The following is a 19076-nucleotide window of genomic DNA, read 5'->3' on the forward strand; positions in this document are numbered from 1 at the left end:
ATCTTTTATCACTCTACTGTTGGCTTTCTTTCTCCTTTATTTTTATCTCTGACTGTCTTTAACATTTCCCCTGAAATATCTTAATGATTAAGGTGGTGGCAGATATAGGATAAATAAGATAAATAACTTTAGATAAGCAGATTTGTTTTCCTTTCCACTTGTAAAGTGTGTTCTAGTTTAATTTTAATTATAAAACAGCGTAGACTACTGTAAAGTATTCAGGAAATATAAGAAAACATAAAAATAAATATCAGTATTATATCTATCAGAATAATGATCTTTTGAATTAGTGATCGCAGAATTAATGTCATTTCATTCAACATTGTTTTGTTATAACATTGATGAGATGTTTTAGGACCTTAACTCTTGTTTTTATCAGTCTACAGTAAATTCGGTTTCCATATAGTGTTTTACTTAACCTAACAGAACTATTGATGTTGTGAAGGAGGGGAATGTTTTTCTTCTTTCCCCTTTTAGTTCTGGCTGGCTTAAATTTTAAATTGACATGTGACAGATTTAACAGGAGAAAATAAGCTAATTTATTTATGTGTGGACATAGCTGGCTTCCATAAGAATATGAGACATGATGACACATCTAGCAGTTAAGATTTATGTGCCATCCTGAGCTAAGGAGAAAGGAGAGTTGTGGTTTGGACTTCAAAGGGGAAGAAGGCAATTCACATGGACGTGGAAAAGCAAACGTTTGCTACGTAAATGTTTTCTGGGCCATCTTTAACAATGGGACACAGAGATGGCTTTCATCAAAGGGGCCTTGCTAGGTTCTTCCCTGTGACACCTAGTTCATATTAAAACATAGTTATTGATGATGATGATGATGATGATGATGATGATGATGATGATGGTTCCTTTACTGGAGCAAGTACTCTGTAAGTTTTTTAAACAATTAGAGGGAAGTTCAAAGTTTCTTTCTGAGGCTTTTGTTTCTTAAAAATAACCAGCTTAAAATGTCAATATCCCACAAAAGGCATATTTTGTGGTGGCAAATTCTGCTCCTCCTTAACATTAAGTGAAGACTCAGTATACTAGATAACTCTGAGGTTGAGAAATAGTAAGCACTTAATGAATTTTTATTATTAATATTATTGTTGCTATTAAACAGTAAAAATAAAATTTGATTCTAACAAATTTTATAACATAGTTTTAATGTATTAAACAAAAATGGTAGACAATCTTTATTTTCATGATACATCTTTTGCTAATAATGATCAGATAGTGTAATCACAAAGCTCATTATTTTTATAGAAAGAAAACCCTGTGTTATTATTTTTACATGTTCAGTACACTTGGGATTTTTCAGCAGTAATAATGGCTATGCTTGATCATTCAAACTAATGTCTGGCTGTTATTATGCTAATAACAGAAATTTGCAAGAACTCTGGCCAGACAGAGTAATTATTATTTCTAACTTGAATAACTTTTTAAAATTAGGACAATATATATTTACCATTTATGTGCCAATGTCTCTTTTCTAAGCAAAATTCTAACATCAAAGACTGCTATTTTCAGGACTCTGCTGCCAAGGTTCTTTCTTAATACCTTAAAATTAAATTTTTTTTTGGTAAGAAGCCAGAAAGTACATATTTCCGGTTTTGTTGGTCACATTGTTTCTGTCACAACTACTGAACTCTGCCATTGTAGTATGAAAGTAGCCATAGACAATTCCTAAACGATGGATTTGGTTGTGTGATTACAAAAGCAGGAGGTGAACCAGATTTCTTCTGCATGCTGTAGTTTAGTAGCCTGGAGAACCCTAGGGCCATCATGATTTTATTATAGATATCATTTATTGAGCACTTCTCAGTATCAGGTATTATGTTAGGGTGCTTTACTAAATTATTAACTTGACTTTTCATGACATCTCTCTAAGTAGGCATTTTTACCCTCCTTTTATAATTAAGGCACAGAAGAACTGAACCTTTAAGAAATTAACTTGCTGCAAGTGACGCAGTAAGTGGTAAGGCTGGCTTTCTAACCAGCCTTCTAACTACTCAAGTCTGGACCTTATTCTATGTTCCTAATAAATACTCATGTCTCTTATTACTAAATTGACTGCTTGCTGAACCTGTTACCACTTCCAAGGAAGTTTGAATGCTTAAGCAATTTAACATTTAAAGGAAAGGATTGATGTTCTCACTAACGTGTGATTTTAGTAATAATACCTAGTGAAAGAGTAGGGTTTCTTTCTTGTTTTCTTAGAACAGTACTATGGAAGATGAGACCTCGGCTGATAGACTAGTCCATCTCTTCATATCTTTATAAATTATCTCTGAATGATGAGAATAATTAATAGACACACAGTAGGAATTCTTTTGTGTCTGATTACTTTTCCTTATCATTTTTTGTGAGATTCATTTATGTTATTGTATATAGCTCTAATTCATCAACTTTAATTGCTATATATAGTTTTATTGCATAAATACACCACTATTTCTCTCTTGTCTATGGATGCATATTTATTTTCACTATTTTGGAATAATGTTTTTAACAACATATCTATTATTTATATATGTTTGAGAATGGATATTCTCAGTCCTGTATCATGTATTTATACAGATGTAATGAATACAGGCACACTTTTTTCTTGGTCATTTCCTTAAAGCTTTCTCCTAAGATCTAAGCTTTGGGGCTCTGCTTTTGTTATTTGGGCTTTATAGCTCTCAAATTCAGTACCAGCTAGGAATTGAACTCCTGTCTTCTTCTGCTAGGAATTGACAGTTCTCACTGACACAGCTCATTTGGGGCAACATTACATTAAACTATGATATCCAAAGCACTTGCCTTGCTAAATGAGTACCTTTAGCTTGTTTGAAAGACTGTCATTTTACTTTCCAAAGCTCATTTCATAGGAAATGGAGAGCAATTGTCCACTGAATTTGAAATTTTTATCTTATTGTATATCCTCAGATTACAGAAAATGTGCAAAATGGAACTCAGGCCTTGTACTACATCTTGCTTTCTTACAGCTAATAAGGGGAAATTCATTCCCTGCTTGATGCATGCAATTGTAAAGAAGGTAGTTAGGGAGAAGACAACACACTGCTGTAGTCATAACCAAGGCCCATGATTTAGAGAATCTATATTAGAGGGAACCACAGGGAGTCAATTGCCATCTATCTGCCTCATACACTTTTTAATTATACCACTAACTCTGGCAGGGAGATGTCATCTAACCCTCTGCTAAGACACATTCTTTATAAAATTAAAATTGTTCTCCTAGGAGGAGGTATATGCATACTGAGATGCAGACACAAGCACAAGCCCTATTTATTTGAAAGTAAATACTAAAATAAGATGAGTCTGAAGGAGAATACACACATGCACACACACACATACATACATATATTTTTTGTTTTTATACTAGCCAAAATTTTTAAATAATCAAGTAGAAGGAAACAAATCTTTATAGAACATCTACATGAAAATTACCTTCCCTGTCTTTTGTGTAACCTTTTTTTTTTTTTGAGCCTTAAAAAATTTCAGTGTCAACATGGTAACTTTTTTAAAAAAGTATTTCAAAATTGAAAAATACTTAGATGAGATGGGACAGATGTTAGTCTATACCATTTGGTCAGAGTAAGATCTGCTGTTCAGGTAATCACCAAGGAAAGACAAAGGAAGCAGGGGGAATAGCCACTGGCTATCTGTGGGTAATGTTGAATACAACAGTGTATAATCTAACTTATGTTTAAAAGGTTCATTGTGGCTGTGTGTGAGGAACAGATTCAAGGGAGCAAGTAGTCGATGGAGGAGACGAGAGGTTTTCTGATAATCTAAAAAAGACAAGATGGTGGCTGAGACTGGATTGTATAACCTAAAGTACAGCCCACTGAATAAATGTAAGAGTAAGTGCAGATGCAGCAGCAAATATCACCATTATGGTTGATAAGTAAGGCTTGGCTAAACACACTGTGTAGTAAGAGCCAAACACTTAGGCATCCTAACTCCTTGTACACCGACCAGTCTAGTAAGTGGAACAGCCTCGTAGAGGAAAGTTTGATTCTTGATAGAGAATCACTTACTGGAGTGGCTGTCGCTCAAGCTCAAGGAGAAGGGGAAGGAGAAAAATGTTGGATCACAAATCCATTCACTATACTTTGTGAAAGAATTTATTGGTGAGGCCCAGCACATGTTTGATTTTTTTAAAAGAATATTTTCCTGCAGAAATCAAAAGTATGGAAGAGGCAGTGAATTGAACATAAAATGAGAGTGATAGTGTTTCCTTTCATTATTATATTAAGTATCTCACAAAATTTTTATTTCTAATTTATTCACCTTTGGGCAGTGCTGGCATAGTTGCTTGGGTCCCTAAGAGGAAAATTTTCATGATAGGACACAGCAATGACTCAATTTAATTGGATGATGGTGCTTGACTCCTGAGTTCTCCAAGTTTCTTACTCCACCTGATGAAGAAGTGAAAGGGAGTTAAGTATGATGAGTGGCATGTTTGAATGAGCCTGATTATCAATGGGCAAAAGTAATATTGCCATTATATGAAGTCAGGAAATAGTATATCTTGAGCCTGGGAGCTGTCCCGGGGAGACTTTCTAGTTCAGTATAATCTTGTGAACCATGGGAGTAGAAAATTGCTGCAAATGCAGACAGAATCACAAAGGGCACAGACCCTTCAGGAATGAAGATCTGAGTCACTGTATGTGGTAGAAGCAGTAAGTTATCTCCCTAAAGCCATTTTCTCCTTCATCCTGGGTGAACGGTTGTGCAGTTAGAGTGGTCATTTTCCAACCATAGTTCTCACTAATATAATGCGAGTAAAGTGATGTAGTCACTTGCCCGAGAGGGAACCCTGTACCCTGAACTCCCCACTTTTCCCTTCCTGCCAGCCAGAAGTGGGAGTGACTGGAGCCTCCTAGAAGCCACATGTAGCCAGATGCTCTCCTTCAATGAACATTCTGTACTGTTCATAAAGAGAGAGATTTTAATATCTTTGAGTCCATGACTTATTATTGGACCTTTTTGTTATAGAAGCCTAACTTTATCCTTACTAATACAACTCTTTAGTCAAAGAACCTGGCACACTTAAAGGAGAAGGAATGTGGAAAGTTAGTGGCAGAGGCAAGTCATGCAGAAAGAAATATCCGTATTTCCTTTCTTTATGTATTATGTACTTATTTATACTTGTTAGCTAATAATCCTGTTTTTCACCCATTTTTCCCAACTCATTTATATAGCATGTGTTGGTGCCATTAACTTTAAAGTTTGCAAAATGTTACAGAAAATTAAGATGAAAGGGGACAGTAGAAAGAGAAAGAATTATCATCCAGAGATTCATTGTTATTTAGATTTGGATACAATAGCTCATGTGATTTAAATATTTTTTCATTCACAAAGTAAATTATACTCTTCCCATTTTTATGAGATAGCTGCATAATACTAGAAATGATTAATTTGTTTTTGTGCTATTATTAATTTTTTAAAACATGGATAAAGGGTATTGGTTTTTGTTGAGCATCTAGGGGGTGAATCCTAATGAAATTTTTTGTCATACTTTCTGGCTATCATGTATTTTGAACATGCCTGCTATATTTACTAAATGTATAGTCTTTTGTGTTCAAATCCTTCCAATAAAATCCAGAACAACTAAACATTTGCCTCCTGGACTTGTCTCTCTCAGATACAAATTTGAGAGCTAACCTCTGGTTTTGTCAAATGGGAAACAATTCTAAGGAGGATTTTATTTTATTTTACTTCAGTTTGTATTTTTGCAGGAGGCACATATATTTGGCTTTTGGTAATAACGGTGATTTCTTGCATTCCAGAGTTTCTAGTGTAGAAGTGGTTTCAGTAATGCAGTTGCATGGGGCTTATTCTGTTGCTTAGTGAAATGGAAGAGTCATATATTTCTATCAGGGCAATTTGGAAGCATGCTTTTGGGGCCATAAATACTATGAGAATGGAAACCAACATAAATTTCATCCCCGATTAAGCAACATTGGGGCTAGACACATTTTCCTTCTCTCCTGTTAGACAGGCATTTCTTCTTGTCCCCTTGTTAATTGGTACTTAGAACTCACAAAAATAACCTAGCTACTTGCTACAAGAAATAGTTCCTGAAAGATAAGATAAAACCAACTAAACCAGCACATTCCATTAAGACTAAAATGTTACCCCTCAAGAACCTCTTTAAAGCTCAACTTGCCTCACAGTGCCTATCAATCAGAAGTTATTTTGTCATAAGCCATGCCCAATTTTAAGCAATTCCAGCCACTGAAACACCTGCATTAAAAATATCCAATGAATATCTGCCCCTAACTTTGTCCTTCTGAGATAGTTAAGAGTTTTACAAGGTTGTATTTTCCCTTGCTGCTGTAGGCCTAATGAATTCTTCTGGTGGTTTTATGGGAAGTGATAGTTGACAACTGGAATCCTACTATTAGGCTTGGTTCTCTAGGCCTCTCAACTATTATGTCAACTTCTCACACATCTCAACTACTTTTCTGCTTAATCAGTTAGCCACCATCTATAAGTTTGAAATGAAAATTCCTGCCTGTTACATTCACAACCTAATTCCTTTCAAATCTCATGAAATCCCATGTGATGGATGGCTGAACAAAGATAAGGCATGCCATTCAAAGTGGAATCTTGTGGTAGTGGGCTTTTTAAATTAGCAGTTGTCACCTAGATAGAAAGCTGGTGCAAATAACTTCAGGTTACCTAAATAGTAAAGAAAAAAGAAAACAAAAACAAACAAAAAAAAACCCAAATAAGCAAACAAACAAAAGTAAAGGAGAATACCCTTGCCCTCTCAGAGCAAGAATACATTTCCATTCCCTCTAGTTTTCCTTCCTCTATCTGCCCACCTACTCTTCACAACTGAACATTAAAACTGATGCAAATGCTTCCAAGCATATTTCAATCCTAACTGAAGGCAAAGGTGGGGAGTTGATTGGGAGATAGGTAGCAAGCAGCAAATATAAATACCATGAAGAACTGCAGCAGTAATGAGTGCCTATGTATTGAGTCTGGCTATTACGCTTATCTTCAGTTGCCAATTGGCCGACTTGGTAATCAAACTATTATAGCTAGCTGTAAAGGGCATTTGGGATATTGATGGGAAGTAGAGGACAGTTCGGTAATTAACATCAATTTGCCTCTCCTGACAGGGACAAAGAATTAATCTACAAAGCGTCATGAGGCTGCTTTCCCTGTAATTCACACAATGTTGGACAAAGCCTGTCTGAACCCCCACTTTGAAAAAGTAAGGTTGATTGAATGGAGAAAAGCCTCTAGAAATATGAAAAGAGTCTGTTGCTTAAAAGATAAAGACGAGACTGAAAAATCAGAACAATTGAGGTGCTCTTTTTATAAATTTAACTTGAAGCTTGGTAAACCCTTTTTCTGTACAATTAATTCTTTCCTCAGTTCAAGAATATTTTGCTCTATTTTATCTTTGTTATTTTTTAGTTCAGGTCTTTTCTTCATGATCACAAGTCACTTCATATGTTGGCTCCTTGGTCTTTCTCCTTCATGATGTGACGATCCTTTTATAGTTTCCATGACTGTTCCCTGGGGAGAACCCTTCCATAACTCCTGCATATTGTAAAATCACTTTTGTGACATCAATTATACCCTTCACCAATCAAAACATTAATTATAAATCTTTGTCTTTTGACTTACCCTATAATCTTTACTTTATTGATCTCTATTTTATTTCCTTTTCATAGTTGTCCTATTGCATTAGCATTTCAGATGCCAAGATAAGTGAGTTTGGGGGAAGGCAAAGCCACTGATAATCCTAGTAAAGGAAACTATGTCTTCACTGTTTCTTCCTTAAGATTGGAGAAACCATCTAGGGGTTCTGGATGATCTGTGACCACTAGTTCATGTCTTCTGGAAGCAAACCCCAGTATGGAATTCGATATGTAAGATATTCACTAGGGGAAACCTCTGTGAAGGAATGGAACCAGTGCTGGAGAAGTTGGAGAAAACTTTCAAAGTGCAGTCTCAGTGCAGGTCTGATCCCACTGTGAGACAGGCAGAAGGAAGACCCTCAAGCTGCCAAATATTTCTAAGTGACTTTGGCCAGGCCAATCAGCAATCCTCAAGCCAAAGTTGTCTGCTGGGGAAGACCTCCCCTGTCTCACAGAAATGGATCTGCATTGGTATTTCTTTAGTGCTCAGTCTTTAGCTAGGAATAGTTCTTGGCTGTGAATGCAATGCTAATTCAGAAAGGGAGCTGCTGGGGCTTTCCGTAATTTATGCTCACACATAGGAGAGCTGACCAGCATGTTTCCATGGCTGCCACAGAGCATTTGTCCAAGCTCCTTCTTTGTGCAGTGCAGTGCCAATGACAAGATGTCACCCTCCTCCTGGCTTTCTGTCTGACACAGTTGAGGGTTAATCTAGGCAGTTCCACTCTTTTCAAATACTGCTTATTGTCCCCAGCAAAATGGAGGCCCAAGGAGGGCTCTCTGTGACTTGGGGCTGCTTTGGAAACAGAGTTCAGAGAATTCAATGAAATAATGAATGTATTAGCACTTTGCACAGAGTAAGCATTCAGTAAGTTCTACCTGTTATTATTTCCTAATGCTGCTGCTTTTCTCAGGAAGCAAGGTCCCAAACTAGCCTTTGGTTCATCCTTTCCATGTTTTCTCATGTACTGTATCTATTAAAAGTTCCATCTTGTAGAAGAAGTTGCTTTGTGTCATTTGTATTACACAACAGAACAGGGGACTTGGACCTGGGAGTGTCAGGCCACAAAGTCTATACTTTAAAAGAATATTCTCTTCATCAACCCCCTCATCTTCATTATGTGGATAGTATTGTTTTCTTTTTTCCAGACCACTGCAGTACCTGTACCCCTTTCCCCCTCTTTCCTGTCGCCTTCATGCTCTGTTAGCAACACCAGTAGAAAATTGGAGTGAGGGTTTTTATATACCTGCCCTCAATGTATATATGAATACCCAAAGTTTCTTTTTTAATTAATTTTTTTATTTAAGTAAAGTCGGTACACAATCTTATATTGGTTATATTAGTTTCAGCATACAGTACGGTAATTTGACATTTTTATGCTTTAAATTGTGACCACCCCACTAATTCTAGTAACTATTTGTTACCATGTAAACTTATAACAATATTATTGACTATTTTCCCTTTACCCTTTTCACCCATTCTCCCACCCCAACTCTTCTGGTAACCATCCTTTTAGTCTCTGTTTCTATGAGTCTGTGTTTGCCTTGTTTACTTGTTTTGTTTTTAGATTCTACATACAAGTGAAACCATATGGCATTTGCCTTTCTTGGCCTGACATTTTCACTTAGCATAATACCTTCTAGACCAGGGGTGTCCAAACTTTTTTCTGGGCCATGATGAAAGAAGAAGAGTTGTCTTGGGGCACACATTAAATACACAAATGCTAATGAAAACAAAAAAATTCACAATGTTTTAAGTAAATTTAAGATTTTGTGTTGGGCCGCATTCATAGCCATCCTGGGCTGCATGCCGCTCGTCGGCCACAAGTTGGACACCCCTGCTCTAGATCCACTGATGTTGTAAGTAGCAAGATTTTTCTTTTTTATTGCTGTGTAATATTCCATTGTGTGTGGGACATGTGTGTGTGTATGTGCCCATATAAAACATCTTTATCCATTCCTCTATCAATGGACACCTAAGTTGCTTCCATATCTTGGCTATTGTAAATGCTAAAAAGAACATAAGGGTGCATATATATGTGAAATAATGGATATATATTATATATAAAATATATATTCCTAGACTCACTTTATTTATGAATGCCCAAAGTTTTTAAGAAACTGAATATTTAAGTATCTAAGTCTCAAATATCTCTATCAAGGCATTTTCTTGAGATTTATTCAATATCCACTACAATATTGCCATTTTCAGTTACAAGTTTTACAATCTGTTTTTGCAACTGTAGTTTGTAAAGCATCTAGGACTGGGCTGGTCTAACATGAATAACATCCTAGATTATCAATTTCTTGATGTAAAAAATACATAAATTATTATTTCTCAAGGAGGTGCTATTGGCATTTTGGACAGTACAATTCATTTTGTGTAACTGCAGAGTGTTGCAAAATAATTAACATCCTTGATTCCTACTTACTAAAAGCAACCACCCTGGCTGGCTGTCTCAGTTGGTTGGAGTGTCGTCCTTTACACCAAAAGGTTGAGGGTTTGGTCCCTGATCATGACATATTCAGGCAACCAATCTATGTTTCTCTCTCTGTCTCTGTCTCTGTCTCTTTCTCTCTCTCTCTGTGTCTCTCTCTCAAATCAAAAAACATATCCTTGAGGACTTAAAATAAAACAAAAGTAAGCTTTACCCTCTCCACCCCACCCCTCAAGCTAAGATCTCCATATATTTCCAAAAGCCCCCTTGGGCGGGTGGTCTCTGACTCCTGGTTAATCAATCCTTAAAGTTAGAAGAAGGTCTTGAGTGATGTCATCAGTTTTTAGAAGACAGTCTTATATCATAATTAGAACAGAGCTAGATATTTCATCGAATATCAAACAAATTTCGAAAGAGGTCATTTGATAGAAGGAAATAGAAAGAAATATTTTCAAATATTAAGAATCTGATTTATCAGTAAATCTCAATAATGCTTCCCTGCCAAAGAATCTTAGGGTAAAATCTGGACAGAAGGGAAAAATTCTAAGGCAGATCTGTAAGGAAAAATATGATTTTATATGATTTTAGTAGTGTACTGACTATGATCTGAGTCTGTTAAACTTTCCATAATCACATTATCAGCTCCTATCTAGTTAAGACATGAATATGTTTCAGATGATTACAATGTTTTTTTAGAACATAAGACAGTTCATTTTGGAGGACCAGTGTTTTGCCATAAAAATTTTAATTTCCCTGAACTTCAGGTGCTGTTTAAAAGGAAATGTTCTGTAATAAATATTTGAAACTTAAGGGATTTGTGAATTTTAAATTCCTCATTGTTCACTTTATTTGTCAGAGAGCCTGTGTTGGCAAATTGTCTTTGAGAAAAGGAAAAAAAATACTTTATTAAAATTGGAAAACATTCATGTTTATCATTCAAATTTACTTGGAGCCAAGTAGGAAAAGTTTTAATATTAAAGAACTTTCTACCAAGTTTTTATGAGCAAGTGAAACAGGAATATGAAATTGAGTTGTAACTTTAACTATAAAGTTGACTATTGCTAATGCTATTATATTGGGATTTTGTTATATCAGTGGTTTTATTTCCACATTCTCTGCTGTATATTAAAACCTACCTTTTCTCCTTGTGCTTATCTCTTAATTGTAAATAGTTTCAGAATATTCTAGCTGTTAATAGCAAAAGTTTATTAAAAAATCTCCCTCTCTCAAGATGATTTGGTAAAATTAGTTCCATTATCATTAGGTTTGCTCATTTAAAAAATGTTGGAATGCTCCACGATGGTGGCACTAGATAGGTATCAGTTTAATATCTTCCCTTCTTAGTTCCTTGGCAGCATTTCAATTGTATAGGCTACTTACTTGAGAAATGTTATACTTCCTGGAAAATGTAAATTGTTATTCACTCCTATCCCATTGATGAAGGCCACCTGGAAATCATGCTCATTTCATGCTAAGTAGAATGGCTGGGCTGCTGCTGTTGTTATTTAAAGAGAAGAGACTGATGCTATGAGACTGTTCTTTAAAAACCCAGGCTAAAGAGATGACAGTGTTTTGCTCATTTCTTTCATTTCTCTTTCTCTTTGATTTTATTCAAATGTAAATGCTTTTGGCTTTCTAAATGTTATGGTAATTTTCGTTGTAGTATCAGCATCTTGGGTTTAAGCTAAAAGATTTAAATAGCATATAGAACAACTTTTGCCTAAAATAGCTCCTACTTAAAAAGATTATACCATTTTATTTTATTTTTATTTATTTTTTACTCTTTAGGGAAAAATGTTTCCTAGTTGTAATGATGTTATATTGAGAAGGACGATGGTTATTATAGGTTCGTTGAATTAAACCAGATTAGAAAAACCATCTCTTTTATTTAAAATAATGTAATTATAAGTGTATGCTACTTGAAAATTGTCATCCCTTTAGAGGGGCAACATTTTGAGTGCTGTGGAGTGAGAAAAAGAAATACTTAAATATGTATTTGTAAAAACAATTAAAACACATGCTAAAGTTTATTCTTCTGTGGTCTAATTATAAATATGTTTAATAGAAAACAATAGAAGTTCATATCTTTATGAATATTTAAGAGAAGAAACACATATGCCAAAGTCATTTTCTAAGACGATAGGGCTCACAGTAACAAAGTCTTACTGTATGTTACAAGTTGAGAGACAAATAAACAGCTTAGAATTTTTCAAGTGCATAAATTTAACAAACAATATAAATAGGAAAGGAACAAAGTTAGATCTCTTTGTTCAGAACTACCTGAATCTCAACATTAAGACTCAGTATCAGAACTGGGAAATTAGTAAATTTTGCTCTAATTAGAATGAGAAGACGTTAAATAATTCTCTTGGAATTTCATTACAAAATCTTGGAATTTCATTATTTCAACCATGGTATAACAAGGTGGATAACTCTAAGAAACAACTCGATATTCAGCTGTTTGGTTAAAAATACAGACTCAAAAAATGGCACGAATATGTACTTATTTTATGTTCAGATTTGAATTATATTTTTTTCAATATTCATTTAAGAGGATATTTTTGAACTTAATATTTATCTTATTGCTTTGTGGTTCATGCTAGTGGTCTGTCTACCAAACTTCTCAAAATTCTATTTAAATCACATAATTTGAATAACACAGAATAACAATAGCTAATATTTATCCAGTATCTACTATGTGCCAGGGAATATTTTAAGTTTTTAATGAGTTTTAAATTACTGAGATAAGTATGCTTATTATCTTTATGAGATAGACATTACTAGTATCCTTATTTTGTTAATTTTTTTATCATATACAAATGAGGAAACTAAGACATATGAAAGTCAAATAACTTTTTGGAGGTCACAGGAATAAATGTCAGAGTCTGAGTTTAAATTTAAAGCCACAATCTTAACGATCATGATGTAATGTCTTTCTAAGAAAAGGAAATAGAACCATAATCATGCTTACAATTAACTGGGGGACTACCAATAGATTAGATATTCTGATAAGAAAGCAAAAACTGATAAGACGACAAAAATTGATACAATTTTCAAGTCAGAAAAAACAAAATGAAGGAAACAGTGGCTGAGAAGATACACAGGGGACAAGAGTGGCAGAGATGGAAGCTATGTCCCCAAGAAGTTTCTAGTTTCACATTATTTGAAAGTTATAGATTCAGTTGTGTTAGTCAGGCCCTACTTTATTCCACTCAAATTATTTTCACAGAAAGAAAGAATGACAGTCAGAATTAAGATTTAATCCCAGGCTAACACCAAGCACTGTTATTTTTAAGGAATTTAATGATTTGGCTATGAATAGCAAGGACCATATGTTTGAGCATCAACACAGCAGATTAAAGTTCTCCTTACTTTGGGCCAGCTTAATTCTTTCCACTGATGACCTGTAAATACACTACATACAACATGCACAATCAGTATATTTGGAAACCTCCATATGACATCCTTAACCAGTATGCACAGAAGCTCCCATATGACATTGCCAACCAGTGAACATATCCTTATAATATATCCAAACAGTGTACCATAAGACAAGTTCAATCAGTGTACAAGGTATACAGAGCCCTGCAATAGAACAAGCCCAAGTGGTGTTAAGAGAACCCTACTGTGTGACATCTCAACTAATATTCATAGAGAACTCTAAATGACATACCCAGATGTACATAGCACCTGACATGTGACATGCCCAATCAGTGGACATGAAAATTGAGATAGATCCTTGAGATCTTAAAAAGATGGTTGGAAAGAATTCGTACCTATGAAAAAAGAAATCCTTCTAGAATTTAATCAATCTAGGCCTCATTCATAGATAGCCAGTGAGCAGTAGCAACTCACGGAAAAGAAAATGTAGAAGAGAGGAGCCCAAGATAAGTAAGCACAATGCAGACTCTAGAGAAATGGGTAAGCCACACATTAGAAGATACTTAAAAATATCTATTATCTTCAGAGCTATGCAAGAACACATGATTCTTGCAATGTATGATTATTGTTCTGGCAAGGTGGCTCACTTGGTTGGAATGTGTTCCATACACCAAAACATTGTGGGTTCAATCCTCAGTCAGGGCACATACTTAGGTTGCGAGTATGGGGAGGTAATCGATCAATGTTTCTCTCTCACATCAATGTTTTTCTCTCTTTCTTTCTCCCTTTCTCTCTCTAAAATCAATAAACATATCCTCAATGAGGATTTATATGTATATATACACATATATATTTTTATATGTGTGTGTTTATATATATGATTATCAAAGGAAGAAAAATCAATAGAACACTAAAAAAATACAGGAAAATCCAAAAAAAAACCTGTCAGAAAGAAAAAAAAGACAACCATTTATTTAAACAACACTGCTGCAATCATAACAGTAGAATGGTCTTCAAAGTTTTTCAAGAAAATTATTTTGAACTACCATTATATAACAAGTCTAAGTAACAATTAATTACGAAGAAAATAAAGACATTTTCTTCATAAAAGACCTTGGAATATTTATTTTCTGTGGACCTTTTACTGAAAGCAAATAATTGAGAATATATCTTTGGAATGTTAAAATGAAATCCAAGAAGGAAGAACAAAAATATGTAAATACAAGAGGAGGGCAATGAAAAGGAAACTTAGAAGATAAGATGTTCAGCAGACTTAGCAAATAATAAAAACAAAAAGTGAGATTGTATTTACTGTTACAAATTATATTATTCAAACTGGATGAACTTAGTGATAAGGTAAAGGAACAGTATTTTGGTTTTTTAAGTAGGAAAAAATAAACAAGTCTTTGTAACTTCAGGAAACCCTGAAACCTGAGTAATTGGTTGTCAAAATTGTGGGAAAAAAATGTAAGTTTTATCAATCTTATAGTATAAACTTATAACAGAGCTAACAGAAATAGGGAAGTGGAGGGGAGGGTGAAGGGAGGTAGGAAAATGTGGATTTACTAATTTTCTCTTTTTGTTATGGTAGTGAAAGAAAATATACTTTCTAAAGTTAATGGTTCAATAAAGAGACATTGGATTATACAACTTAATAACCTAAAGATAGAAGGTGATCCCTGGCTGATGTGGCTCAGTGGATTGAGTGCCAGCCTGTGAACTAATGGGTCACTGGTTCAACTCCCAGTCAGGGCACATGCCTAGGTTGCAGGCCAGTCCACAGTTGGGGGCGTGTGAGAGGCCACCACACATTGGTGTTCCTCTCTTCCTTCCTCCATTCCCCTCTCTCTAAAAATAAATAAATAAAATCTTTAAAAAATAAAGATAGAAGGGGGACTTCACATAATGATAGAACTGACCAAGACTGATTGAGCACAGTGAGGAGAGTTATCAATAATATGAATAAGCTACCCTTTTGTATTTCAAAACGAGGAGTCAATAGATATTAGCTATTGACTCACCCAAAATATGTAAGTAAAAATATATTATATGAAGAGAAACAGTTGAAGAGGTTTATCTCCAGGAAATGAAAATTAGGGAGAGGAACAGAGGAATTTTGTACCTTTCTGTTTGGTTTGGGGATTTTATATATATTTTACATATGTCTTACAGTAAAAATCAGAGTCCTGTCATGAAGTGTAGTCATATTCAAACAGAATAATCTAGGAAGCATTTAACCAAGAGACTATTTACAAAAATTTCTGTTCCTCCATTCCTGCCAATAACAGAAGTGTTGTACACTGACTTAATAGTAAGGAGCCATTATACCGCCTAACCCTAAAGGAGAAGAGGAAGTGGTCTCCCTAACCAAAAAGATGAACTGTGAAGGTAAAGGACCCTGACAGGAGGGTGGCCTATGGGAGAGAAATGTGGCCCATCCATGATGATGCGGAAGAGGGGAAAGCACCAGGGGAGTAAATACCCTGAGATCATTCTCGTTCACTCTTGAGACCTTGTAGGTTTCTCCCATTGGCTAACTGATCAGAAGCCAGGGGTCAAGGAGCCCTTCGATGCAGTCCATGTAGATCTCTCTATGCCCTCCATGTAGAACAAGATGTAAAAGAATGGAAATACATCTAGATGGGAAAGTGAAGATATCCTGTACTTGTATATTAATAAAATGTGTATAATGTAATTAACTTGCCATATTTATACAGAAAAATTGTTTCACATGAAGATATTCCATTTATCATAGTCAGCTACTGGTGGTGGTTTATGCTGGCTCTAGCTTAATTATCTGGCAATTTGAGGATTTGAGTGAAAGCGCTTTTTTTTTTTTTGAGATGTTCAGGAAACACAGAGGAATGAACAAATGATGTACTTGGAAGGGAAGACAGACCTAAAGTGTATGCTACTTTAAGCCCAAAACCAGCATAATCCTGTGGGTAAATTGTGGGAAATATGTAAAATATATGTGTTAGGATCACCACAAGGGTGAAGGAGAAAGGATACTTGGCTCCCTGAGAGCCACTGGCTGTGGTCTATCCCTGAAGGCAAAGGAGCCTTTCTAAGATACAGAAAAAGAAAAACAAAATCTGCAGGCAGTGAGATGTAGCCCCTAGCCATTGGGAGTTGGCGAGAGCACAGGGAGCCTGATGGATTCAGGTGGGGCAAGGCTGGTGTCTGCAGCTTCTGGCTGATGTGCCACAGCACACAGACACCGGTTACAGACTTAATCGTGTACTGCCTGGGATTTAAAACATGTTTTGGAGGCTATAGGTGTAGAAGGGATTCTTTAAAATCCCATCCAATTGTACTGACAGGAAACATCATTAAATCCATTATTATATCAGAAAAATTAGGGGAAGAAAAGCATTGCAATTATTTGGATCACATTTCTTTTTACTATTTTTTACAGTCTGCAATTTTAAAATAAACACACTCAGATGCATCATTTGCCATCATTTTGACACACTGGAGTTGAGCAATCTGCTCACCAGTGTGGATGTGTGAACCTGGTTTTATGAAAAACTCAGAACAAAAGTTTTCTTCTTATTTGTTTTTTAAATAAGAAATTAAAAAAAGCAATTTATGATGTACATAACACAAAAAGAAAGTTTTCTTGCTATCTCTGTGTATAAATACGAATTGATGAAAATGTGCCCTTGATTAGGAAATGTGTGGCTTTGCTGTGTTTTTATGTTTGCTTGTTTAAATACAGGCCCATGAATGTCTATCCACGTAAAATTGTGCAATTGTGTGTAGCACCCTAGTAGGACTTCTCCATGCTCAGCACAATCCCAGACTGGGCTCAGCAGCATCCTTATCACTCACATTCTCACCTCCACACAGATAAATGTGTGACACAAAACACAGAAAGAAGAATTTGTCCATTTTTTTTACTAAGAGACAGCATAAAACTTAAATCCAAGCCAAATGATAATAAAACCACAAAAGCTGAATAATCCATCTGTGCCTATAGCTTAATAATCCATCAAAAGAGAAAATATGTAGCAATAAACAATTAATGAGGCAAATCACAATACTTTGTGAAACCACAACACTTTACTGAGATATAAAATAAGAATTGTGTAAATGGAGAGACAATTTTTGTATTTCTATAGGATTACTCACTATAGAGAGCTGTTAGTCCCTCTTATGTGACTTATGTTTTGTTGTAAACAGTAGAGTAATTTTAGGGTATTTACCCCAAGTCACTATGAGAAAATTTATACTTCTAAATGCATGAGAATTGTCAGAAAATATTTGAAAAAAAGAATCAAACGAGGTAGAGATTAGCTTTATAAGATCAAAACTTGCTATAAAACCACAGTAAATGTACATGTTGCTACTTGTGCTCAAGTAAATAGATAGATCAGTGAATCTGAATTGCAAATAAAAATAAAGAAAAAACATTCAGATCTGTATAAAGTATATGGCATTTAAAATTAATGGTTAAAATGAATTATTCAGTAAATGGTGACGAGATTAAAGGTGTGTCTCTTTTGGGGGGTGATCACAATTAGATTCTAGTTTTTCTATTCTAAATATGTTTGAAATTTAATATATAATAAAAACAAATGTACTCAAATATATTCAGAAAAATAATGAAAGATTCTTAGCTTTTAACCTATAGAGAGAAAGGTTAATAGATTTTCCTACATTAAAATAAAAGTTTCCACATGGGAACAGGTGAAATGTACAAATAAGATAAGACATATCGCAATCCTGGAAAAAGTATTTGATTCATATTTGATAATCAGAGAATTCATATTTTATTTTAATAGTTGTAATTATTTCTTTCCTAATCCCTCCCATATCTTTGGAGCAGACTTCTCTAAACAGTATGCTGTGGAGCTTTGGTATATCATGATGGATTTACTGGTGGCCTGGTATATTGATCAGTCAAGGAATTGGGCTGGGTTTTGAGTAGCTGGTCATAAGGGGTCTCAGATTTTACCCAAGTATGCCATGAATATGGTGGTTTCTATGCATGGCATGATGTGAAAAAATTACAGAACACTGTAGGATTAGAGAAAACTGCTCATATCCTGGGGGAAATAGCTTTAAGAAACATATGATCTCAAATTAAAAAACATGCAAATAAATGTAAAGATATGCTGAGTTCATGAATTTGAAGCATTAATATTGTTAAAATATTCCTATTACTCACAGTTATTTAGAGATTCAATGCAAACCCTATCAAAATGCCAATGGTATTCTTCACATAAATTAAAGAAATTCACGTGGAATTGAAAAAAGACTGTGAATAGCCAAAGCATCTTTTAGCAAAGGAATAAAGTTGGAAGCATAACACAACCTGAATTAAAAATATACTATAAAGCTATAGTAATCAAAGATACAGGATACAAAAAACAAACATATACAAATGCAACAGAATAGAGATCCTAGAAATAAATCTCTGCATTTATAGTAAATTGATCTTTGACAGATGAGCTAAGAATACACAATGGGGAAAGGACAGTCTCTGGGAAAACTGGTTATCTACATGCAGAGGAATGAAATTGGGCCCTTATTTCACTCCACAAAAATCATCTCGAAATGGATTAAAGACTTAAATGAAAGACCT

The 19076-nt window shown here is 34.9% G+C and overlaps 1 pseudogene; it reads left to right on the plus strand.

Moving 5' to 3' along the window:
- Nucleotides 1–19076, plus strand: part of LOC129086814 (ribosomal biogenesis protein LAS1L-like) — a 106217-nt pseudogene that overhangs the window by 45626 nt on the left and 41515 nt on the right.

The sequence above is a fragment of the Pteronotus mesoamericanus genome, unplaced genomic scaffold (genome assembly GCF_021234165.1).
Source record: "Pteronotus mesoamericanus isolate MK-2021 breed Mesoamerican mustached bat unplaced genomic scaffold, CSHL_Meso_final scaffold_45, whole genome shotgun sequence".
Taxonomy (NCBI): Eukaryota; Metazoa; Chordata; class Mammalia; order Chiroptera; family Mormoopidae; genus Pteronotus; species Pteronotus mesoamericanus.